Source organism: Trachypithecus francoisi, unplaced genomic scaffold (assembly GCF_009764315.1).
Source record: "Trachypithecus francoisi isolate TF-2019V2 unplaced genomic scaffold, Tfra_2.0 Lachesis_group12, whole genome shotgun sequence".
NCBI lineage: Eukaryota > Metazoa > Chordata > Mammalia > Primates > Cercopithecidae > Trachypithecus > Trachypithecus francoisi.
In genome coordinates, this window is record NW_022681457.1 from 102183265 (window position 1) to 102207919 (window position 24655).

Sequence of the window (24655 nt, forward strand, 5' to 3'; positions counted from 1 at the left end):
CCAAGAACATTCATCATGTTTAAGTTTCACAATAACCCTGCATGGATGGTTTCACTGGACAGATGAAGAAACTGAGGCTGGGAGTGGAGAAATGACCCACCCAAGGCCACATGGAACTAGAGAACGCCCGAATCCAAAGCCTGTGACTGGTGTCACTGTGCACAGGGTGGAACTCTAGACCGAAGCCCGATTTTTAAAGAAGCCAGACCCCAACTTGGGGTATTCTCATCTCTATGATGGGGACAATGGTCCTAATTCATTCTCCACTTCCCAGGACCCTCATGGAGAAAGCTGGTGGCCTTCATGACAAAGGAAGTGGCCCTGCAGCAAGGTGACTCCAGAAGGAGCTGACATTATTCCTGCCTTTCTGTGTGGCGGTGATCCTCCCGGCCCACTGTCTCTGATCTTGTACATCCCCACTTCCTACATGAGGACGGCACAGCTTACAGGGGCTAAGCATCCGAAAGAAAGCCACATGGTGGGTATGTGGCAGAACCAGGATTTGAATCCAGGGTCAGCTCACATGTCCCAAGGCAGAGGCTGTGGAAGCTTCTGGAAAGGCGTAAAGGTAGAGAAGGTGAGCCCTGACCAGCAGGCTGAGGACAGAGCTCCCCACTCAGGTTCTGTTGAGACTTGGAAGACAAAGTAAAGATATACAACAAAAGTCAGCTCAGCAGTGGCCAAAATGTTGACTTGGGCTTGGGCCTTGAGGCTCAGATCTGCCTGTTCCCGGAACAGCAGAGATAACAGGGATCCTGTTACAGCACCGGGACACTTCTGGGCAGGTGAGCACACCTCTGCGTTCCTGCCACCTGGCGCCCCATCAGTCCTGTGTGCAGGAAGCAGATGGGTGTGGGTGGCAGGTGAGAGCTCCCATCTGTCCTGGCAGCCTCCAGGCTCACTCACTGTGTGACCTCTGTTAGTTCCCATACCCTCTCTGTTCTTCAGAGCATCCCCCCAGCAAATGAAGGGCTTGGACTGACGAGTGTTCTTCAAACTTCAGTAGCCCTTCAACTACTGTTAGGACTTTGGCTATTTCCACACAACCACTTGAACTCCACTTTACTTTTAATATTTTCATGGAAATGAATTCATCAGTAAAGGAAAAATCAGGCTACTGCTGGAACTAGAAGAAAGGCAGCCTCAATTCTGAGAATCAGAGGCAGTCTGGGGAGATGCTTAAGAGCATGGGTTCTGGGGCCCGCTGCCTGGATTCCTAGTCCTTGCTCTGACATTCTGGAGGTGTACCTGGGCAGGTTACTCCACCTCTCTGTGTATCAGCTTACTCATCTGGAAGGTGGATAATAGCACCTATCTCATAAAGTTATAATGGGATGAAATTTTTGTAATATTTGCAAAGCACTTAGAAAGTGCCATGTATGTATAAGTTAAACTATTCACGATGAAAACAAGATGATGTCCTGGCGTTCCGGCTCCCTAGCAGAGTCTGAGCTTGAAGTCTACTTTTCCCAATTGAAAAGGGAGATTAGGGGCTGTCAGAGAGGTGTTAGAGACATGCTGGCAGGAAACAGAGACTTTCTCCGTGAGTAATCAGCAGGCACAGAGGAGAAGGGAAGGGGAACTTTCTTACCGTGTGATTCAGCGTTATTTAATGCCATTTCCGTGTTCCCCTGGAGCCTGCTCCATCTGACTGTCATGTAAACACAGGACTTAAGCACATCAGAAGTCTGGCTCTGGTGACCCAGAACTCCAGAAAGAGAAGAGAGCAAAGCTCTGATGCCACAGAAAGGTCCGGGCCTCAGCACCCAGCCCAGCCCATCTCCCCTGCTTCCCTACCCCTTGCCTGCTGAAAATCCTTCTACTGCCCCAGCTACTACCTTCCCTGGATTCTCGGGTTGCCCCAATGTAAACTACCCCACTGCCTTTCTTTTCCTGGAGAGGTGGGACATGGGAGAAGTTGAGATAAGGATTCTGAACTTTAAATTCCATATCTGACACTTGCTTGCCATGTGACCTTGGGCAAGTCACATCCCTGCTCTGGTCTGTTTCCTCATCTGCCAAATAAGAATATAACAGCCTTCTTCAGGGGGCCTTGGGGGTTTATTAATAAGATAATGCAGGTTAAGGTCTTTGCACAGCTCTGAGTGCACAGTTGGCACTCAATGAATGTCAGTTGTTGTTATAAATAAATTCAAAATTTGAGAAGAAAGTCCTTTGTCAAACCACGCATCTTGATTGGGGTAACTTCATGCATCCCTTCCTCATCTCCATCCTTTTGTCCGTATGTCATTCTAGGTGTTCCATGAGGGCAGGGGCCAGGTGACTCATCTCAGTATCGTGAGCCCCCAGTATAGGGTCTGGTACCCAGTGGAGGTCCAGCTGAGTGAATGAATGAATAATGAATGAATGAATGAATGGCTCCAGTAGACCTAAGCCACCCTGTGGACAGGAAGGAGATAGCATCCTTTCCCTCTCCATCCTGGGCCCGATACCTTCACCTTCCTTTCCCCTTCCCTCAAAGAGGAGCCAGGAGGGACCGCTCCCTTGGCAATGGGAGCTGAGGTCACATAGGATCTGTGACACAAGACAACCAAGAAACACCTGTTGTCACTCACAGAACCAAACACCTTAGTCTGAATCTTTCAATTCACCTCCAGGTTTCTGTTTGATCTTTATCATGTGCCCGGACCTGGGCGAAGCACTGTGGGGGGTAGAGAGTTCTAGAAGAAATGTACATCCCAGTCCCTGCCCTGCATTCCTCTTTTTTCCAGGGCACCAACATGCTGGCAACAAGCAAAGCCACAAAGTAAAAATGAAGCTGGGCGTGGTGGCTCACACCTTAATCCCAGTACTTTGGGAGGCCAAGGTAGACAGATCGCTTGAGGTCAGGAGTTCGAGACCAGCCTGGCCAACATGGTGAAACCCTGCCTCTACTAAAAATATAAAAATTAGCTGAGCGTGGTGGCACCTGCCTGTAGTCCCAGCTACTAGGGAGGGTGAGGCATGAGAATCACTTGAACCCAGGAGGCAGAGGTTGCAGTGAGGCGACCCACTGCACTCCAGTCTGGGCAACAGAGTGAAACTCCATCTCAAAAGAAAAAAAAAAAAAAGCTACAAAGTAAAAAGGAAAGAATGGAACAGGCCCTGATGACCAGCAGCTCACAGACAAGAGGCCCCATGACATGTGTCGCCTACCTCGTTGGTTTTCATAAAATGCGATACATTCTAGTAGATTGGTGCAAAAGTAATTCTGGTTTTTGCCATTACTTTCAAAGGCAAAAACCGCAATTACTTTTGCACCAACCTAATACTATTTCTAAAAAGAACTGGAGGAAACTTTATAATTAAAATAAGTTATATAATTTATTTTACTTTAATACTATATACATGTGTGTGTGTGTTTATGTATGTATATGTATCTCGGGACATTAGAATCAAATTTATGTAAAAAGAGGACCCAGGGCCGGGCGCAGTGGCTCACGCCTGTAATCTCAGCACTTTGGGAGGCCGAGGTGGGCAGATCACAAGGTCAGGAGTTTGAGACCAGCCTGACCAACATGGTGAAACCCTGTCCCTACTAAAAATACAAAAATTGCTGGGCGTGGTGGTGTGCACCTGTAATCCCAGCTACTCAGGAGGCTGAGGCAGGAGAATGGTGTGAACCCGGGAGGCGGAGCTTGCAGTGAGCTGAGATCACGCCATTGCACTCCAGCCTGGGTGACAGAGCCAGACTCCATCTCAAAAAAACAAAACAAAACAAAACAAAAAAGAGGACCCAGAAAGCCCCTTGAGGTAAGGGAAAGATAATTCTTTCATGAACCTAATTAGGCAACAGTGTTTGCTCTGAGCTTCCCAGCAGCTAAAGTGAGAAAGGAAGCAAGTTGGGAGGGTACAATGAAGGAATATTAAGAACAACAGCCAAACTTACTGAGTGCTTACTCTGTGCCAGGCATTAAGAGCTTCACTTGTGGAAACACATTGAATGTTCACAGTAACCCAGTAAAATCGGTGAGATTACTTGCTCCATTTTACAGATGGGGAAGCTAAGGCCAGAGAGGATTAAATAACTTGCACAAGTGGCTAGCAAGTAGTTGAGCCAGGAAGTGAACTAGGAAATTCGGTTCTAGAGTCATACTCATTCTCAGCTACCATGCTATTCTGCCAGGCCCTTACATGCAGTTTTTCTACTGGCTTCATACAGTTCTACCAGGTGGGTGTTATTATCTTCCGGTGCTGAACGAAGTTACTGAGGCACAGAGAGGTGAAGTGATTTGCCCAAAGTCACACAGCTCATCAGTGGCTGAGTGGGGCCACCCAACTTCATTGCCCTTTTCCCCAAGCAGACTGGCTCCACTCCACAGCACGATGGGTTCTAGAGTTCAAGCCACCAACAAAAGGAAGCAAATGGGTTCATTCCAGGTGAAGAGACAGGTCACACCTGAGTCCCCAAACGGCAGAGGAATGCCGACGGCTCGCTTGCCTGCTCTCCTGCAGGCCGCCCCTGCTGGCAGAGGCCCCTGATGACTGGGGGTCTGGCAATGCCAGCTCACAGACCACATGCCACCCCAAGGTGTTTGCTTTGCTCAGCTGGGTGGGTGAGTCATCTCAGAGTCCCCCTCCCTTGCCTGTGACTGTGCAAGGGCTTTGGCAGCTGGGATTTGAAGAATCTCAAGCCCCTCTTGATTTGCTCTACCAGGATGACAAAGAATCTCTGGAACAGCCTAGTTGGTCTGGCATCAACAGACCTTGATTTTGAGTCGGACCTTGGGCAAGCCACTTCACCACCTGGGGGCAATGTCAAGGATTAAGTAATATAATCCAGAAAAACATAATTCAGTAAAAGCGCTTATCAGCACTTTGGCACAGAGAAAGTGCTTAACACATTTCAGCCATTATTAATACAAGTAACCTTGCCTGGGCTATCTCTGGCCCATAGCGGCTCTGACCACAGTGAACACAGGACATGAGCCTGCCTTGCTCAGGCCCTCAGCCCAGTGACCGAAGCCTGAGCAGAAGGTAGTTCTCCCTGTTTGCCTGGGTTTCTGGCAAGCAGCAGCTGATGCAGAACCCGAGTTTGGCTGTGTGATCTGGGGCCAGCCAATCTCCCTCTCTGGGCCTCAGTTTCTCCCTCTATAAAAGAAAAGGCTTGGACTGAGGGACTCTCCTGCTCTGACCACCTGTCACTTCTTCCTTTATTTCATCTGACTTTAAAACACTCCCTAGGAGGGAGGCAGGGCTGGTCCTAACCCCCTTCCAGGAATGAGAAAAGCAAGGTTAACCTAAGAGATTTGCACCCCGAGGGTGTCACAGGTCAGGAGGGTGCAGAGGGAAGTGTGTGGATGTGGCTTCAGACAGAGCGGGGTCTGAATCCCAGCTCCCCTACACCCCCGTGGGAAGGTCATGAAGAAAACACACTTCATACCCTCGTGACCTGACTTCTGCACCCTGAAAGGTGGGGGTGAGGCCTCCTACGCAGGAGGAGGTCAGTATTTAGAGGTGTGTACTGAAGGGCCTAACATGGTCCATGGTCCACAGTCCACAGTAGGTGGTCGATCATGGAAGTTTTGTTATTCCTTGCAAAAGGCTAATTTCACCATCTCATCTCCCCCGTGCAGAAAACACTGCAATGACTTCCTGTTGCTCCAAGTGTGAAGACACACAGAGTGTGGCTCGAGGAGGAGCCCACAGGCCTCCCTGGCTTCACCCTGCCCCTCTCCCCATCGAGCTCTCAGTTCCAGCCACTCTGGATCCTTCTGGCCACCAATAACTCACACTCCTGCTGGGCCTTTGCCCAAGATGTTTCCCCAGCTTGGTGCACCCTCCCTTCCCTTTTAGCCAGGTCAGCTCCCGCTCATCTTTCAGGCCATACTTGTGTGTCACTTCCTCCAGGAAGCCTTCCCTGGCCTCCCTACCAGACCCAATCATTACAGCCTTTTATTGGCAGTTGTGAAAGATGCAGTTGCCCCATGTCTGTGGACTCATTCTTTGAAAACTGTCTGATCTGTTGCCAGAGGTTGTAAGGTCCACAGGGCAGGTGTCTGGTGCGATCTTTCCATGGTTGCACTCACCTCCTTCCCTGGCAAAATGCCTGGCCCAGGGCACGGACTCAGTCATTACTGGATTTCGATCAGAGCAGAGTTGATCACTATGTGTTTGGAGGTCTTTCTCACCAAACCTTGCTGGCATATAGAGAAGTTAAACATCCTGATCCTGCTGCATCCCCACTGTGCAGGCGGACTGCTGAGGTATGGAAACGGGTGGGGAGATAGGCTTTGAAAGATAAGCTGCAGATTGTCACAGAATCCAGAGCAGCGTCAGGTAGACACACCAGCCACATCTGTGGGCAGACGTCAGGCCCCTCCTGCACTCACAGCTGCCAATCATCCGAGGCCCAGCCTGAGCCTTGCTGAATGACATCAACAAAGCCCCCCACTGCCAAGCACCCACCGTGAGCTAGGCTGCTGCACGGATTATAATTATCTCAGTATGTCCTCTCAACCCCTGTGACCACCCCCTTTCAGAGATAAAGGAAACTCAGGCTCAGACAGGTCACTTGCCCAAAGCCAAGCCATTAGAAAGTGGGGAGGGATGTTTGCAGTTTTTTTTTAATCGAGGTATAGCTCATAGACACAGTAAAGCACGCAAATCTAAAGTGTACAGCTTGATGAATGTCTCAAATGCATATACCTGTGTAACCACCACTCAAAAAGTTCCTCGTGTCCCTTCCTCATCAATATCTTTCCCTCACCATAGGCAATTGCGATCCTGATTTAATTGGCATTGATTCGTTTTGCCTGGTTTTGAAGTTCCTATGAGTGAAACCAGTCGGGTATGTATTGTTTGGTGTCTGGCTTCTTTTGTGAGGTGTAATGATCTTGAGATTCATCCATGATGCTGCGTGCTATCGGCAGTTTGTTGTTCTTTTTTATTCCTGCGTCATATTCCATCATGTGAATGAATACTCCACAATGTATTTGCCCGTTCTTTGTTGATGGATATTTGGGTTGCTTCCAGTCTGGAACTGTGACAGGCAAAGCTGCTATGAACACTGCTCTAGTCCCTGTCTTTCAGTGAACATGTGCATTCATCTCAGTTAGGTGTATACAGCTGACCCTTGGATAACACCAGTTTGAACGGAGCAGGTCCATTTATGCTTGGACTTTCTTCTGCCTCTGCCACCCTTGAGACAGCAAGACCAACCCCTCCTCCTCAGCCTGCTCAACGTGAAGACGATGAGGATGACCTTTATGACAATCTACTTCCACTGAATGAACAGTGAATATGTTTTCTCTTCCTTGTGATTTTCCTCTATTTTTGGAGACATGGTCTTACTCTGTCACCCAGTCTGGAGTGCTGTGGCATGATCATAGCTCACTGCAGCCTTGAACTGGCCTCAAGCGATCCTCCTGTCTCTGCCTCCCAAATAGCTGAGACTATAGGTGCATGCCACCATGCCTGGCCTATGATTTTCTTTTTCTTTTTCTTTTTTTTGAGACAAAGTCTCACTCTGTCGCCCAGGCTCACTGGGTGATCATAACTCACTGTAGCCTCAAACTCCTGGGCTCAAGTGATCCTCCTGCCTGAGCCTCTCAAGTATTTGGAGTACAGGCACACACTACCACGCCCAGCTTATAATTTTCTTAATATTTTTTCTCTAGCTTACTTTATTGTAAGAATACAGTACATTATATATATTATATTATATATTATCTATAACATAACATACAACATATATAACATATTATATATATATAACATAAAAATATGTGTTAGTTGACTCTGTTATCAATAAGGCTACTGGTCAACAGTAGGCTATTAGTAGTTAAGTTTTTGGGGAGTGAAATGTATGTGGATTTTCAACAGTGTGGGGGGTCAGCACCCTACCCCACATTGCTAAAGGATCAAATGTACTAAATAAGTAGGGGAATTATCGGGCTATGAGGTGGGCGTGTGCTCAATTTTATTAGAAACAGCTCAACTGTTTTCCAAGGGGTTATGTGCCTGATTTTATTCATATCCTTGCCCCAGTCTGGTTCGTAGGGAAATCATGATTTGGGGTGATTTTGTTATTTTGAGCAAGGTGATTCATTGTGTTAACAATGAAATGTGATCTGATTCTTTTTAGTGCCACTGAGTGAGTTCCATTAGAAACAAATCGGCACATCAATTATAAACCCTTTGTCAGAACTCCTATGTTGTAATTTGGGGGTTCAGATAAGAACAGCTTCATTACCCGCTGCCCCAGATGCCATGTCAAGCTTCCTGACGCAGAGCTTGGGGGCCCAGTCTAGAAGCAGATGACATTACCATTTGTAGAGGTGGCCGAGGAGGCCTACTATGTGCTGGGCACCGTACTCAGAGCTTTGGGGCTATGATCTACTTTAATCCTCCCGGGCCGGGCACAGTGGTTCACGCCTACAATCCCAGCACTTAGGGAGGCCAAGGTGAGCAGATCACTTGAGGCCAGGAGTTTGAGACCAGCCTGGCCAACATGGCGAAATCTCATCTCTACAAAAGAATACAAACATTAGCTGGGTGTGGTGGTGCGTGTCTATAATCCCAGCTACTTGGGGAGGCTGAGGCACGAGAATCACTTGAACCCAGGAGGTGGAGGTTGCAGTGAGCCAGGATCTCCCCATTGCACTCCAGCCTGGGCAAGAGAGTGAGACCCTGTCTCAAAAAAAAATATTAAAAAATAAAATTAAATTTACAGAAATCCTCCCAAATGTATTATGAAGCAGTAATGACCATCCCATTTTACAGAGGAGGAAACTGAAGCTCAGAGAGGTGAAGTGCCTCAGCCTGAGTCTCAAAGAAGTAAGCTGATCCTGGTAAGCCGGCACTGGAGGTCAGCAGCCCTTCAGCTGTAGGGGTGGCATCACCAAGCCCTGGGTTGCTGTGACCGTTCATAGCCAATACGTTCCAGAGAGCCTGATGCCTAGTACAGAGTTGGCGCTCAAAAAGGCTTGTTTAGGCCGGGTGTAGGAGCTCATGCTTGTAATTCCAGAATTTCAGGAGGCTGAGGTGGAAGGATTGTTTGAGCCCAGGAGTTCAAGACCAGCCTGGGCAACATAGTGAGACTCCATCTCTACTAAAAATTTAAAAATGAGCTGGGCGTGGTGGTGCAAGCCTGTAGTCCCAGCTACTCAGGATGCTGAGGTAGGAGGATCGCTTGAACCAAGGAAGTTGAGGCTGCAGTGAGCCATGATAGGACCACTGCACTCCAGCCTGAGTGACAGTGTGAGACCCTGTCTCAAAAAAAAAAAAAAGTTCATAATAAATGAACCTCAAAGTAGAAAAAGAACAAGCACCCTGAGCAAACCTGGGGGTTAAACTTCTCTGCTCAGAAAGACATCAAAGCACTTAGAAAAGAAAGTCAGCCAGGTGTCTGACTTTCCTTGGGAGGCTGAAGTAGGAGGATCACTTTAGGTCAGGAGTTTGAGACCAGCCTGGGCAACTTAGTGAGTCCTCTCCACAAAAAATAAAAAATTAGCTGGGCGTGGTGGTGTATACCTTTAGTCCCAGATACTCAGGAAGCTGAGGTGGGAGGATCGTTTGAGCCCAGGAGGTCAAGGCTGCAGCAGTGAACTATGATTGCTTCCGTGAATAGCCATTGCACTCCACTCCAGCCTAAGCAGCACATTGAGACCCTCTCTCAGAAGAAAGAGAGAAAGGAAAAGGAAGGAAGGAAGGAAGGGAGGGAGGGAGGGAGGCAGGCAGGCAGGCAGGCTGGAAAGTCAGTTAGTCGATTCACCCCATTTTCCTTTAAATCTGAGTGAGGTCCAGGAGCTGGGAACCTGGACAGAGCTCCGGCTCTCAGCTTTGCCCCTGTCCCCACCCTTTCTACCAACATTGCTCCATCATTCCTGACTGTTCCCAGGCCCACCCTGAATGCAGAAGACAGGGTTCTCCATCTCAAACCTGTCTCATTCTGGCTATCCTTCTACATCAGCCGGGGCGGGGCGGTCCTCATGTCAATAACCCTATGGCTTGTCCATACCACGAGCCCAGAGCTTTGCACAGCAACACAGCCTCTGGGCTCATATGGGCCAGGAGGGTGATGTGGATGGACCCTATGAGCAGGGGCCTGGGTTGGACGCCGGCTTGGACCCTGCCCACTCACCCACTCACCCAGGGGACCTCAGGCAAGCTGTTCTCTCTGAGCCTAAGATTTCCCATCTGTAGCAGGATGAGTTTGTGAGTAAAACAAAACGGTGCAGAGGAGGTGTGGGGTACCAATGAAGTACATGGGCATTGGAGACACAGAACTAGTTCAAGTCCCGACTCTACCACTTCCCCACTGGGGGCGGGTGCCTTAACTACACTGAACCCCAGCCTTCTCATCTCTGAAACAGCGAGAAAAATAAAGCCCATCCCCGAGACAGGCATGTAAGACAACAAGCCCAGTGTGTGGAGATTTGGGGTTTCCATGCAGGTGAACTATTATTGCCCTTGTTTTTGTTGTTGCACAGAGCCAGAGCGAACATGAGAAACTGAGTATTTTTTTTTTTTTTTTGCTGGGAAGAAAACCAGGCTGTCAAAGCTAATATATCCTGCCTTCCCTGAGCTTTTAGACTTCATTCCAAACCTCCAAACAGGAAGAACAGACAGGCTACAAGGTCCTTTCACTCCTTCAACACATATTTAAGTGCCTACTATGCGCCAGGAGTGATTCTATGCATCAGGCAGTGGGCACCTAGGATGTAAGTAGAGTAATCTGCAGGGAACCCCTTATCTCCCAAAGAGAGACAGAAGGGCTTGGGATTTAGATAAGAGGGAGAGTAGGGGGCGCAGGCTGGAGGGAGGCAGCCAGGTGTCGTCAGGGGAGGGAAAACAGACGGGCTCCAGGAACGCGGTTTGAAGGAGTTTTACTTAGAGGGAGGATAAAGTAGAAGGGACAGACTTGTGAAGTGTCGGGTTGGGAAGACAGGTCTCAGCGGCCCCACAGCGAGAGAGGAGATGTCTCCCAGGGCTGCTGCTGGGAGAGATTAGGCACTTAGATAGAATCAGAGGAGGGGGTCGGAGGGGTGGTCTCCAAAGCCAGTGCCCCATAGGAAAACGGGACCTGCATCCTCCACCACAGGGGAGACCTGGGGACAGGGAGAAGGGGAGGCAGAGGGGAGCAGGGCACATGAGCTGGGGTGCCAATCCCCGCCGTCAGCAAGGAAAGGCTTGGCCTCGCAGGGACGGCTCACGCTCACCACTGGACACCAAGTTAAGAACTTTACACGGACCAACCCCCAGCCAGGGGAGGAAGGTTCCATTCTGTTCCCTATTTTACTGATGAGGAAAATGACACTCCGAAAGCTGAAGAAATGAGTACAAGGCCACCCACATCAGGAAGCACAGAGGGGCCGGTATGATGGTGAGGGGTCTGGGGCCGAAGGAGGGCAAGGCTCTGGGAGAAATGAGAGGGGCAGGGCAGGGCCTGCCAGGCAGAGGGAACAGTGGGAGTAAAGGCAGCGAGGTTTGAAAGGGTCAGGTGAGCTCCAGGTATGGCAAGACACTCAGGGTGGTGGGACACGAGGCTCTGGTGAGACCAGTGGATCTTGCCTCGCATGGTGTCCCCCAGGTGGCACTCAGAAATGCAGCTGTGGTTGTTGTAGTGATGAGTGAGACTTGAGGGCACGCTTGCTCAATGCTGATGCCACAGAGGTACCATCCCAAGCCCACCAGACCGCAGGACCTCAGGGCCACGAGTCTCACCTTTTAAGGATTGTGAGGGCACAATGACCATACTGGGTACCACTGGCATTTCATGGGCTGGAGCCAGGGGTGGAAAACACCTTGACTGGGTAGGACAGTCCCACAAAAGGAAGAACTGTCCTGCCCAAAATGTGAATAGTAACCTTGTTTAGAAAAAAAATAGTAGATTAGACTGATCATGACACACCTCCCAAAAGAACAATCTATCCCAGCGACGGCAGTTGAAGAGCGTTTCAGTGGCGCCACGTGATGGGGACATCACCCAGGTGGAGAGGGCCTGGCTGCGTTGGTACCACTGAAAAAGGTCTCAGGGTCACTGGGGACCTCGGGTTGAGTACAAGGAAGCAACAAAGGGCTCAGGGAAATCGTTTGGACCCGAAGCTTCAAAACCGGTTTATTTGGATAATCCCTCACCAGGCCTCCCTGCCTCAGCGCCTGGTTTCTCTAAGGATTTATTTTGTGAAAATGTCTCTCTCAACAAGTAAGTTATCCTAGTCTGAGCCGACGAGGAAATTCTTCTCTGTGTTCAAAACCACAAAGTCCGGGCAGCCCTTCTGCGTCCCAGCACAACTTTCTGCAGCGTCAGGTTATGAATCACTCATCAAATCTGAGAACGATTCCAGGCCAGGCCGGGCACGTGGGGGAGGGCAGCTTCCTTCTACTCCCAGCTTCTGGGCTGCCGCGCAGGCTCGGACCAGCTTCTCCTGACCCTGACTCCCCAAGGGGCACCTGCCTGGGACCCCAGAAATGCCCAGACTGGGTTGGGTCTGATCATCTGTGCCAGATCCTTTACACAGATGAATTCCTTGAGGCTGTGGATTGCCAGGTGAGCTAAGGTCTGGGTAGCTCACTTCAGAAATGTGCTCCGAGATAGGGTGATGTGGTGAAATGGAAAAGGTGGCAGAACTAAATCTAGAAGCCAAAACCCTAAACAGGCCGGGCACACTGGCTCATGCCTATAATCCCAACACTTTGGGAGGCCAAGGCGGGTGGATCACTTGAGGCCAGGAATTTGGGACGAGCCTGGCCAACAAGGTGAAACCCCATCTCTACTTTAGCCAGGCGTGCTGGCGTGCGCCTGCGGTCCCTATTATTTGGGAGGCTGAGGCACGAGAATCGCTTGAACCTGGGAGGCGGGGGTCACAGTGAGCCGAGATCATGCCACTGCACTCCAACCTAGGTGACAGAGTGAGACTTGGTCTCAAAAAAAATAAAAATAAAAAATTAGCTGGACATGGTGGCACATGCCTGTAATCCCATCTACTTGGGGAAGCCAAGGTAGGAGGATTGCTTTAGCCCAGGAGTTTGAGGCTGCAGTGAGCTATGATTGTGCCACTGTATTCCAGCCCGGGTGACAAAGCAAGACCCTGCAGCTAAAAAAAGTACACAACACAATTTTTTAAAATAAATAAAATTAAAAATAGATTTAAAAAAGCAACCCTGAGCATGCTTTACTGTGCCAGGTGAGACTTGGGAGTGAGAACACTTACTCACTACTGGTGTCCTCCCCAGCCTGCTAGACTACAGGACCCAGGGCTGCAGGTCCAAACGGTTCAAGGACTGTGGGGGCACCTTGGTCTAGAGGTTCCTGCATCATGGCTTGAGAATGCCTCTCTTCCTTCTCTCTGCCAATGCCAACCTCAAGGTCTCACCTCCCCTAGAAGTTTCTGCAGCAGAGTCCTGGCACATAGTTGGTCCTCAGTAAACAACTGCTGAATGCAAGGAATGAGTAAATGGCTACAATGACTAATAACAGCACGTGGGATCCATGAGTGGCTACTGAATGAATGGCTCGATAATGAATGATTGAATTGCAGTACGGCCCTAGAACAAGAAAGCACACAGAACTCATGTGTAGATCTGAATCCTGGCTCTGCCATTTACTACCTGGATGACTTCTGGGAGATTACTTTGCTTCTGTGAGCCTTGGTTTTCTCATCTGCAACGTGGGGTTTAATGGTAGTACCTACCACAGGGGGTCGTTAGGAAGCTCCTATGGTTACGGTACCAGCAGAGCTCGGCACAGGACCTGACACCCAGCCATGCTCGGAGATAGAAACTGTTATTCTCATGACTATCACCACTACATGCTTAAGGGTTTGGGGAGCTAGAACATTTGGGCACTCCTGGCTTTGGAAAGATCATCAACACAGATAAGCACAGAGCCAGGAATACTAAGGAACAAGAAAATGCCAAAGGAAAAAGAGGAAGAGAAACTAAGACGAGGATCCCAAGCGAACAAAGGCATTTGTGCTTCTGTATAAATCATCCCCAAAGAGGGGGTTGGGACAGGTAGCCCCTAAGTAGAGAATTCTCAACTCTGCGATGAGTTAGTATTTTTTTTTTTTTAATCTTTAAACGGTTTGACCAGGTCTTGCCTCAAGGTAGAGCATGAACTCCAAGACCTCTGCAAGGCTAGGTTGATATAAGAGCTACCTTGTTCTGGCCTGAGACCCAGATCCGGTCTCATTCCAGGTTCTACCTATTTTCAGAGGCATCTGAACAGCCTGTGCATCATGATTATTTCCTCCTACTTCCAAGGTCTTGTGGGAGTGCCATGCTGAGTTGTAAAAGCCTCTAGGATAGAGGAGGAAGTTATTTTCATGGGCAGACAATGTATTCATTCATTCCCTCATTCATAAAACATCAACCCAAGAGCCTGTTAGTAACAGACTCTGTGCTAGGCACTGGAGGCCCACCGACGAATAAGACAAGAAAGTCTCAGGCCGGGTGCGGTGGCTCACGCCTGTAATCCCAGCACTTTGGGAGGCCGAGGCGGGCGGATCACGAGGTCAGGAGATCGAGACCATGGTGAAATCCCGTCTCTATTAAAAATACAAAAAAATTAGCCGGGCGCGGTTGCGGGCGCCTGTAGTCCCAGCTACTCAGGAGGCTGAGGCAGGAGAATGGCGTGAACCCGGGAGGCGGAGCTTGCAGTGAGCCGAGATCGCGCCACTGAACTCCAGCCTGGGCGGCAGAGCGAGACTCCGCCTCAAAAAAAAAAAAAAAAAAAAAAAAAGAAAGTCTCTACACTTGTTTAATGGGGGAGGGTGATGTAGACAAAATTAGCCATACCTTGGTGTTATAAGAATTGCTAATCAAGGGCTGAGGGATATACAAAGAAGGATATACCAAGGAGGGGACATTTGAGTTGGGCCTTGAAGGATGAGTAGGAGTTCACTAGACAGAGGCGAGAAGGGCAATCCTTCTAGGCAGCAGCTGGGGCCTGAACAAAGATCTGGGGGCATGGGAATTTATAACATGTATGTATGAAACCTAGAGTTTGTGGATGAGAATGACATCCACCTAGAGTTTGTGGGATGATAAGGACAGGCAGAGAAGGCCTCAGGGGCCAGGTCAATGAGCAGCTATTTGACCTTGATTTTTTAAGATAAGGAGCCCAAGGTCAGAGCAGGAGGGTAATGTGGTCTCAACTGCAGTTTAGAAGACTCAGTGGTGATGCTTTGGGGTTCAGAAGTCACTGAGATGGTCCAGGTGGGGCAGGGGGAAGACTTGAGGTCAGGTGGTAGCTGTAGGAACAGAGAGGCAGGCAGTAGCTGAAGGGCCAGGGTGAGAGCGAGGCATAGCTGAAGAGGGCCGTGCTAGCTCTGGCCCTGGTGGTCTCTCCTGAGAACCACAAGGCAGCCAGATTAGGAAACGGAAGCAGTGAACGACTGGCCCAAGATTCCTCGTCAGGCTGATGGCTGGATTTGCAGACACCTGGAGGCCTGGGGGAGTCCCAGGTTCTCCACTGTGTCTTCCCTTCTGAATCCACCCAGAGTGCCATGGCCAAGGTAGCGGCTGATCCGAGCCAATCAGTCTCCCCGTCTCCCCTCCTCCCCAGCTCCGACAGGAGGAGGCCAGCTGAGTCCTGTGTTTCCATTGGCCCAAAGCTCCATTATCCTCCTAGGCAGGGTGACCCCCTGCCGCCGCCCCACAGTGCGCTGGGAAGAAAGGCTCCTCTCTGACAAGAAAGCCCCATTGCAGGCTGTGCCCGGGGTCTGGGCAGTGCCTTTATCCACAGTGACCCTGCCAGAGTGTCAGCGGCGCAAACATGCCGCGCTGTGGAGACTGCCCCCACCCCCAAAGGGCCTCGTGCTGAAGCTGTGAAGGGGCCCCCTCCAGGGCCTCTGGGAACCAGACCGCGGCCTGCAGGCCCCACTGAGGCTCTCAGGCTCCTTCCCACCCCCCAGGGAACCACGCTTTGGCCAACACAGTGACTGAGGCAGGTCTGTGGGGTGGGGGCTGCTAAACAGAGCCTCGGCTCATGCATTGGGAAGGGGGGCCCCATGGAACTCTTTGTCCAGCCTCCAGAATTATTTGGGAGGAAAGTTGAAGGGGAGAGGCTTTTGTGCCTCTGGGCCCAGCACCAGGCCTCATCCCCCACACCAACCAGGCAAGAGGGGCCTCCTTGTCCCCAAACATTCCCCCATGCCAGCCTGATCACTCCTCGCCCAATCCTCTTCCAGGTACAGTCTTGCCAAAGAGGAAAGGGAGGTCTCCTCCTGAGCATCCTCCTGTAGACCCCCGTGTGTGCGATGTATTCTCTTCCACAGCCCCCCACTCTGCTTATGACAGCAACAATGGTGACCACTATGATTATCTTTACCGAGCACTTCCTTTGGGCCAGGGCCAGGGCCAGGGACAGGCCTCTTAGTGCTGTTTATCATGCTCATTTTACTAATGAGGAACTGAGGCTCAGAGAGGGAAAGCAGCCTATCGAAAGCCACAGAGCGTGTAGGTGTAAGCCAGAATTTGAACCCAGGTCCCTCAGGGCCCACACTCTTATCCACCGTACAAGATACCTGAGGCTGCTCCAGTCCTGACGGGTACACAGGCAGGGGCTCTGCCCTAAGTCTAGTGACCGACCTCCCAGCCCTACCGACCTCCCAGCCCTCTCCCTCAGTCCTGCTCTCAGGCAGACTCATTGCCAAGGGAGTCCCGAGTGCCCTACAGGAATCATTAGGCTGTCCTGTGGTGGGAAGAGGATTTCAAGGAAGGCAAATTCCCATGAGTTAAGCCAAATAAGTCCAGCTTGAATTGCAGACTTTCCCATCATATAGAGCTGAGAGACACGCTCTACCCAGGGCCATCAAATCAGACCCCTGGGAAGTGGGAGAAGGAGGCTCCCTGCTGGGAGTTCAGAGGTTGCTAGAAACCCTGGCCTCAGTAGCTCTTCCTGCTCTCAGGGCTGGGGTAAGCCAGCAGTCTTTTCCAAAGGCAGAAAATATGGACTCTAAACTTCCTTAAGAGGCCCTGGTCCTTTTTCTTCTTCTTCTTCTTTTTTTTTCTTTTGATACAGGGTTTCACTCTGTTGCTTAGGCTGGAGTGCAGTGGCATGACCATGACTCACTACAGCCTTGACCTCCTGGGCTCAAGCGATCCTCACACCTCAGTCTCCCAAGTAGCTGGGACTATAGGCACACGCCACCATGCCTGGCTAATTTAAAAACAAAAAAAAAAACCCAAAAAACAAAACAAAATAAAAAAACATTAGTAGAGATGGGTTCTTCTGTGTTGCCCAAGCTGGTCTCGAACTCCTGGCCTCAAGCAATCCTCCTGCCTCACCCTCCTGCCTCACCCTCCCAAAGTGTGCTGGGATTATAGGTGTGAGCCACCGTACTCAGCAAAGGTCCTGGTTCTTAACACAGCCTCCGGAAGATGCTCCCACACCATGCCCCGTAGGCTACAGGAGTTGGTAGAGTAGGTTCATATCCCTGCTGTGCAGCCTTAGTGTCACCCTCTCTTGAGCCTCAGTTTCCCTACCCTGCAGGGGTATTCTGCGATAATGTATATAAAGCATCAAATACTCTGCCCAGCAGAAAGCAGAGGCTGAATAAAACAAAGTTGTATTCATTATCATCAGCACCGCAGAACAACACAACAGAGGCTTATAATCTGTAAGTCCCCTGAATCTGTGCATAAAAGTATCTGTGTGTCTCCAACTTTCTTTTTTTTTTTTTTTTTTTTTTTGAGACGGAGTCTCGCTCTGTAGCCCGGGCTGGAGTGCAGTGGCCGGATCTCAGCTCACTGCAAGCTCCGCCTCCCGGGTTCACGCCATTCTCCTGCTTCAGCCTCCCGAGTAGCTGGGACTACAGGCGCCCGCCACCTATCGCCCGGCTAGTTTTTTTGTATTTTTTAGTAGAGACGGGGTTTCACCATGTTGGCCAGGATGGTCTCGATCTCCTGACCTCGTGATCCGCCCGCCTCGGCCTCCCAAAGTGCTGGGATTACAGGCTTGAGCCACCGCGCCCGGCCAAAAGTATCTGTGTGTCTCCAACTTTCTAGGAGGGGGGCAGTTCATAGCCTGTGGCAGCTTCTCAAGGCTCTTCATAACCCCAAAGAAGTTAAGAATTACAGGAAAATAATATTGACGTTCAGGCCGGGAGCAGTAGCTCATGCCTGTGAATCCCAGCACTTTGGGAGGCCGAGGCAGGCCTGAGATCAGGAGTTAGAGACCAGCCAGCCTGGACAACATGGTGAAACCCCATCTCTAATAAAAATACAAAAACTAGTCAGGCATGGTGGTGCACACCTGTAATCCCAGCTATTCAGTAGGCTGAGGCACAAGAATCGTTTGAACCCAGGAGGCGGAGGTTGCAGTGAGCAGAGATTGCACCACTGCACTTCAGCTTGGGCAATAGAGCGAAACTCAATCTCAAAAAAAAAAAAAAAAAAGAATATTGAAGTTCTGGTGGTACTTTATTGACTGTATATACCTCTGGGCTTCCGTTTCTCCACTTGAAGACTGGGGAGCCCTACCCTAACTGTCTCACAAGGATGTTGCGAAGCTCAGGTGAGACTGTGGAGGGGAAAGGATGCTGTGAACTACAGTGGGCTATGCAGGGGGGCGGCAGATTTATCCTGCTTCTGCTAAAGAGGCAGCCAGGGCCAGCTGTCTGCAGGCTGGGCCACAGAGGCAGCTACTCCAAAGCCCCCTCACAGAGAGGCCTGTTAGAGACACGAACCCCCTGCCCCAGCCCAGGTTGGCCCTGGGTGGGAGGCCCAGGGCAGAGCTCTGTCCTTCTTGACTGAGAAGCTCCTGACAGGGCCACCCCTGTGGCCTCTGGGCTGGGGTTTTGTTTTTGGGGATCAGGAGGCCAAGAATCCAGTCCCAGGTTCAACTTCTAGCTCTGTCCCCACCAAGTCATACCAGCCTGATGTAGTAGCGTGTCATGAGCATGGGCTTTGGACTTAGAGAACTGTGGGTTCAAATCCCAGTTACGCCACTTACGGGCTATATGGCCTTGGGCAATTTACTGAACCTCTCACAGATTCAGTTTTCTTCTCTCTAAAACAAAAATAATAATAGTCCTGCCTCACAGTGGTGGATTCAGCATGGCAACATGGCACATAATAAGGCCATGATATATGCTGATTTCCACCGTGCAAAACTGCTCTGTAAAACCAATCCTTTAAAATGACTGTTATCATGAATGTTAAAATTGTATAACGCTAATATTTTCATCATTCATATCATCACTCATCACTGTGTGACTTTGCACAGGTCCTTATCCTCTTTTGGTCTTGGTTTCCCCATCTGAAAATAAAGAGGCTGGTTAGAAAGGCAGCCTGGGCCAGGGGTGGTGGTTCACACCTACAATCCCAGCACTTTGGGAGGCTGAGGTGGGCGAATCACCTGAGGTCAGGAGTTTGAGACCAGCCTGGGCAACAGGATGAAACTCCGTCTCTACTAAAAATTCAAAAATCAGCCAAGCATGGTGGCTAGGCACCTGTAATCCCAGCTATTCAGGAGGCTGAGGCAGGAGAATCGCTTGAACCTGGGAGGCAAAGGTTGCAGTGAGCCAACATTACACCATTGCACTCCAGTCTGGGCGACAAGAGCAAAACTCAAAAAAAAAAAAAAAAAAAGCAGCCTAGGAGGGGGAACATAACATACAGTCTGGACAGTCCTGGATTAAAACTCAGGAAAAATCCACTTGGGCAAATCCTTTCATCTCTTTGAGCCTCAGTTACTTCATCTGTGTTATGTGTCTCATTCTTCATCTGTCTTCAAGACAATAGCTGATTTTTTGTGTGTGATGTGCCAGATCTGGACTAGATGCTGCTGGTAAAAAGATGGTCCTACCTCTAAGTGATGGGTCATGGTGACACCCCCTCCCAGGAGCAATGGAGATAGCAATGTGAATGCGCCTTGTAAGCTGCAGAGCTGCACAGTGTCAGCTGCTGTTAATGGACCCTAGAGGGCCTCCAATCGCAAATCAGAAAATAAAGCGGGGTGGGGGTGGTCCCTAAATATTTACCTGCTAGGCAAAAATAAGAACCCCTTCAGCAGAGGCACAAAAGGCAGCTTTAAAAATCTAGACATTTGTGTGCGTGTGTATATCTGTGTGCACACGCGCACTGAGGGTGTGGAATGAAATGAGGTCATATGGAAATGGACTATTTTTATTTCAACAAGGCATTTTAAAAATACTCTTAATTATATGAAGATGGGGAAAAGATTTTCTCAAAAATTAGAGAGAAGAGTTAGAGCCGCCCTCCGGCCCCCCACGCGCTTCCCCAAACCCTGCTGCCTCTGCCTCCAGGCTTCCACCCCCATCTTCTCCGGCCCCCTCACCTTTCCCAGGCCCCTGCGGCTCTTGGCTCCCACTCCTGGGAGCCAGTTGGCCCACACATCTGGGCAGAAGGGAGCCAGAATTCACACAGCCCCACCCTCTAAGCCCTTTCCAAGTGGGTTCTTATGTCATCCTCACTCTGGGAGGCAGGCCCTCTACTTCCCACTGCACAGATAAGGGGAGCTCATCACCTCTGAAGCTCAGGAAGGTTGTGCTCCCAGGCTGAGGTCACACAGCCTGTAAATGGTCTGTACAGCCTGGAGCCGAATCTCCTCCGCTAGAGGGGGCTACCTTCCAGGGCAGTTGCTGCTGAAGTTCTGCAAGTCCTGAGACCCAAGAGATCCTTAGAACTGCTCAAACCAAGGACCAAGCAAATTCCTCTTGGGTGGGACAAAGACTGAGGCACAAGCCCGACAAAAGCATTCTGGCTCTGGCTTTTCTGCTCTGGCTTCTACACAGTGATTTTTTGTTGTTGTTGTTTTGTTTTGTTTTTGTTTTTGTTTTTTAGATGGAATCTTGCTCTGTTGCCCAGGCTGGGGTGCAGTGGCGTGATCTTGGCTCACTGCAACCTCCACCTCCCGGGTTCAAGCGATTCTCCTGCCTCAGCCTCCAGAGTAGCTGGGATTACAGACGCATGCCACCACACCTGGCTAATTTTTATATTTTTAATAGAGATGGGGTTTGACCAAGTTGGCCAGGCTGGTCTTGAACTCCTGACCTCGTGATCCGCCCGCCTCGGCCTCCCAAAGTGCTGGGATTACAGGCGTGAGCCACTGCACCTAGCCGACGATGGTTATTTATTGAGCACTTACTATGTCTCAGCCACCTACTAAGGTAAGGACTATTACCATCTCCATTTGACAGATAAGGAAACTGAGGTTCCAAGAAGTGAGGCCACTTGTCCATAGTCACACCTAATAAGAGCTGGCACCAGGACATGAACCCAGCTGGTGTGACTGCAGAGCCCCTCGGTGGTCTGCTAATCCCCCAGTGCAGCCCCCAGCTCAAAAGAGGGAAAGGGCCTTGTGCACAGTCGCTCAGCAAGTCCTGACAGGGGTGGATTTGGGCCCGGACCAGGCTCTTGTCTGCCCCTCTGCCCTCCATTCCCCCCAGAATGATCTAGCACATGCTAGAGTCACCAACCTGGCTGCTAGGAGATCATATTGTCAATACATTATCAATTTACATTAGAAAGAAAGAGACATATGCTTCCATGCCAAAAATGCCAACAGAGCCTCCTGGGGTGAGTGGGGGCAGGCCAGAGGGAGAAGACATTTAAGGTCCATTTTCTCTCCGCCCCCTGTGGAACCTCCAAACTATGTGAGGCAGCCTGGGGAGCAAAACAAGGGCCACTTACTGACAACTCCCCACCACTGTCCCCTTGGTCCAGCCACCACCGTCTCCCACCTGGACTCTGTGATGGTTCTTCCTGTCCCCTGCTTTGCCCCTGTCCCCCACTCTCTGATCTCTTATGACAGTCAGAGCGGTGCTTTCTGAACCCAGGTTAGATCCTGTCTCCTCCTCAAAACCCTGCACCGCTCCCATCTCACTCCAGGGAGAAGCCAAAGTCCTGCCATGGCCGGTCCCTCTGTGTCATCCACTCCAATTCTCCCCTGGCCCTCCCGCTGCAGCCACGCTGGCTGCCTTGCACATCCCTGTCACAGGGCCTTTGCCCAGCTCTCCCCACTGCCTGAAACACCCTCCCCCAGGTATCCCCGAGCCCCCTCTCTTGCTTCCTTCTGGCCTCTGCTCAAACATCACCTCCTCAGAAAGGCCTTCCTGATCCCTCCTCCCGCTGGCCCTCCCATCTCTGCTGCAGTTTTCTTCTTAGCACCATCCCTACTTAAGCTATTCACTAGATATCTGGCATCAGTCCTATCCATTAGAATAAAACCTCCATAGGGCAGGATAATCCATGCTGCCCCCTGTAAATTGTCCACAGCCACATGGCTGGCAAGAGTTTGGGATGTCAAGACCCCCAAAGGCCAGGGAGCCCTGACACCTCCCACCCAAGTGCCCACAAGAAGTGGGGGAAGGGCCACCTGGCTTGATATCCTTTGGATCTGAGTGCATGTCTGTCCCGCTGACTAGCTGTGTGGCCTCATCAAGCCACCCCCGCCTCCACCCCTGGCTCTGAGTATTAGGAGCCTCATCTGTCCATACAGGAGAACAATACCAGTGGGACTTTCCTCCCGGGGGCTATGCACAGCCAGTGTGTGAGCTCCCCAAGGCCAGGCCCACGATGCCTAATTCACCTCAGATCCCACACCCCCACCCTGGGGCCTGGCCCTGTGCCAAGCCCCTGCAGACTTCAATCCCACTCCGTTCAATTAAAGGGAGATGACGGATGTCACAGCACTCTGCCAACTGTCACCCAAAAGAACAAACAGAAGCATATCCTCCTTTCACTCATCTGAGGGCTGTGCATTCATTCATTCATTCTCCCAGTCAATATATATCAGTTGAGCACTTACTAGGGGCCAGGCGCTATGCTAGGCCCAGGGAATCTAAGTGATGAAGCTATTGGATCATGGTCCCTGCCCTTGTAAAGTTGACGGTCTGGTAGGAGAGGTAGAGATGTTCAAAGAAACACACTAATTATTTTAAAACTATGATGTTGACAAATGCAGCAAAAGATTGGCCCATGGAGCTATGCAGGGCTCTGGGAAGACTTCCTTGAAAACGTGGAGGGTGGGTGAGAGTTATCCGGGTGATAAGGGAACAGCATTCCAGCTAGAGGGACCAAGCAGTGCAAAGGCCCTGTGGTGGGAAGAGTCTAGGAGTTGCAAGGAACTGAAAGGCCAGAGTGGCTAGAACCCCTAGACCGAGGTGGGTGATGGAAATTAGGCAGAGTGGGCAGGAAGCAGACTGCACAGGGCCTATGGGCCAAGGAAGAGTGACTCAGAAGCAACAGGGAGTCGTGGAAATGCTCTAGAGCAACAACATGACTGGATTCACGATCCAATCCTGGGTCATGTTCTCCTAATATAGGTCTGTGGGTTTCTGTCTCCCAGTGTGGCTATGGGCCAGGGTGTCAGGCCTGAAATCCTAATTTGGAGATTTCAAGACAAAAGGTCATCTCCTTGCAGCATCTCATGCCCAGGTGAGAATGTCCACCCCCCTCAGGACGGGGCATTCCAAAGCTGTCTGGGTGCCCGCTGGCCGAAGTCTACTTGCTGCCCAAGGTCTGCCCAACAGCACAGATGTCGCAGAGAATTAAAACCCACCCAGAAGTTCAGGAACCTTGGTGTAGCTCCCCCGTGATCCTAACTGGGAGGCATTACCCCGAGTGAGCAGATTATCAGGATGTGTAATTTCTGGAATAAACACAGCTGTGTTTGTTTCTCCACGCGGCGCTCCAGACAGAACGGCAGCCTGGCCCGTCGCGTGCAGCTGGAGCCTCGCACCTTGGGACGGATGCCGTCAGGGAGCCGAGAAAACACTCCTCCCGCAGGCCACTGGGAGCTGTCAGGCAGGCGGATCTGCATGGAGGCCAATTCAAGGCCCCTAAGGAAGCAAGTGACGAGACCACAGAGGTGCTGGGGTCCCAGAGGGGAAGTGAGCATTGAGACACCTCCAAAGGCCTTTTCCCTTTGGGATTGGGGCTCATCATCAGGCAGGACAACTGGCCTTAGAGTTGTCAGCCGTGGGAAGATCATCCCTAGTGTGATCAGTCCATGTGGGAGGACGGTGAAAAGGTCAGAGTCCAGCCCTGGAGCTTTCCAGGTGGGGAAGCTGAAGTCCAGAAAAGGGGAATGCGGGGATTAGGATTAGAGACATGGTCTATCCAGCACCTACTTTGTGCCAGGCCCCACAATTGTTCCCAGAAGAACTCACCCGGCTCTGCAACAGCTGTGCAGCCCTGCAGCCTGTGAGGCCCCACAGAACAGGGCTTCTATCCCAGTTCCATCACCCAGGAACGGTATGAGCACGAGTAAGTCACGTGTAATCTCTCTGAGGCTCAGTTTCCTCCTCTGCAAAGTGGAGATAATCAAACCAATTCCACACCTCAGGATTGTTTTGAGGATTAAACAGGATTCTACATGGAAAGCATTTCCTGCAGCACCAGGCACGCTGTGAGGAACCCATAAATCATGTATTCCTTATTCATTCATTCATTCATTCAGTAATTTTTTACTGAGCATCTGCTAAGTTCTAGGTGCCATGCTGAGCATTTGTAAACAAAAGAGATTAAAAAAAATCCCTACCTTTGTGAAGTTCACATTCTTACAGGGAGGTGATAAGAAAAATGATGAGTAAATTATCCCCATTTTACAGCAGGGTAAACTGAGGTTCAGAGTGATTAAGACTTTTTTTAAAGGCCCACTATTTATTTTTATTCCACCTCACTCTCAAGAGGGCTAGAGGCAGATGTTAAATAATATGTCTGAGTCTCAGCCAGGCGCAGT

General features: G+C 50.4%; 1 protein-coding gene and 1 long non-coding RNA gene across 3 annotated transcripts in view; one reads left to right on the forward strand and one right to left on the reverse strand.

The window, feature by feature from the left end:
• EPHB2 (EPH receptor B2) overlaps positions 1-24655 on the reverse strand; it is a 209603-nt gene that overhangs the window by 167332 nt on the left and 17616 nt on the right. The gene's annotated exons all lie outside the window — the stretch shown is intronic.
• Positions 5986-7241, forward strand: LOC117093153. Its single transcript, XR_004441043.1, has 2 exons — positions 5986-6206; positions 7059-7241. It is a non-coding gene; the product is annotated as an uncharacterized LOC117093153 (long non-coding RNA).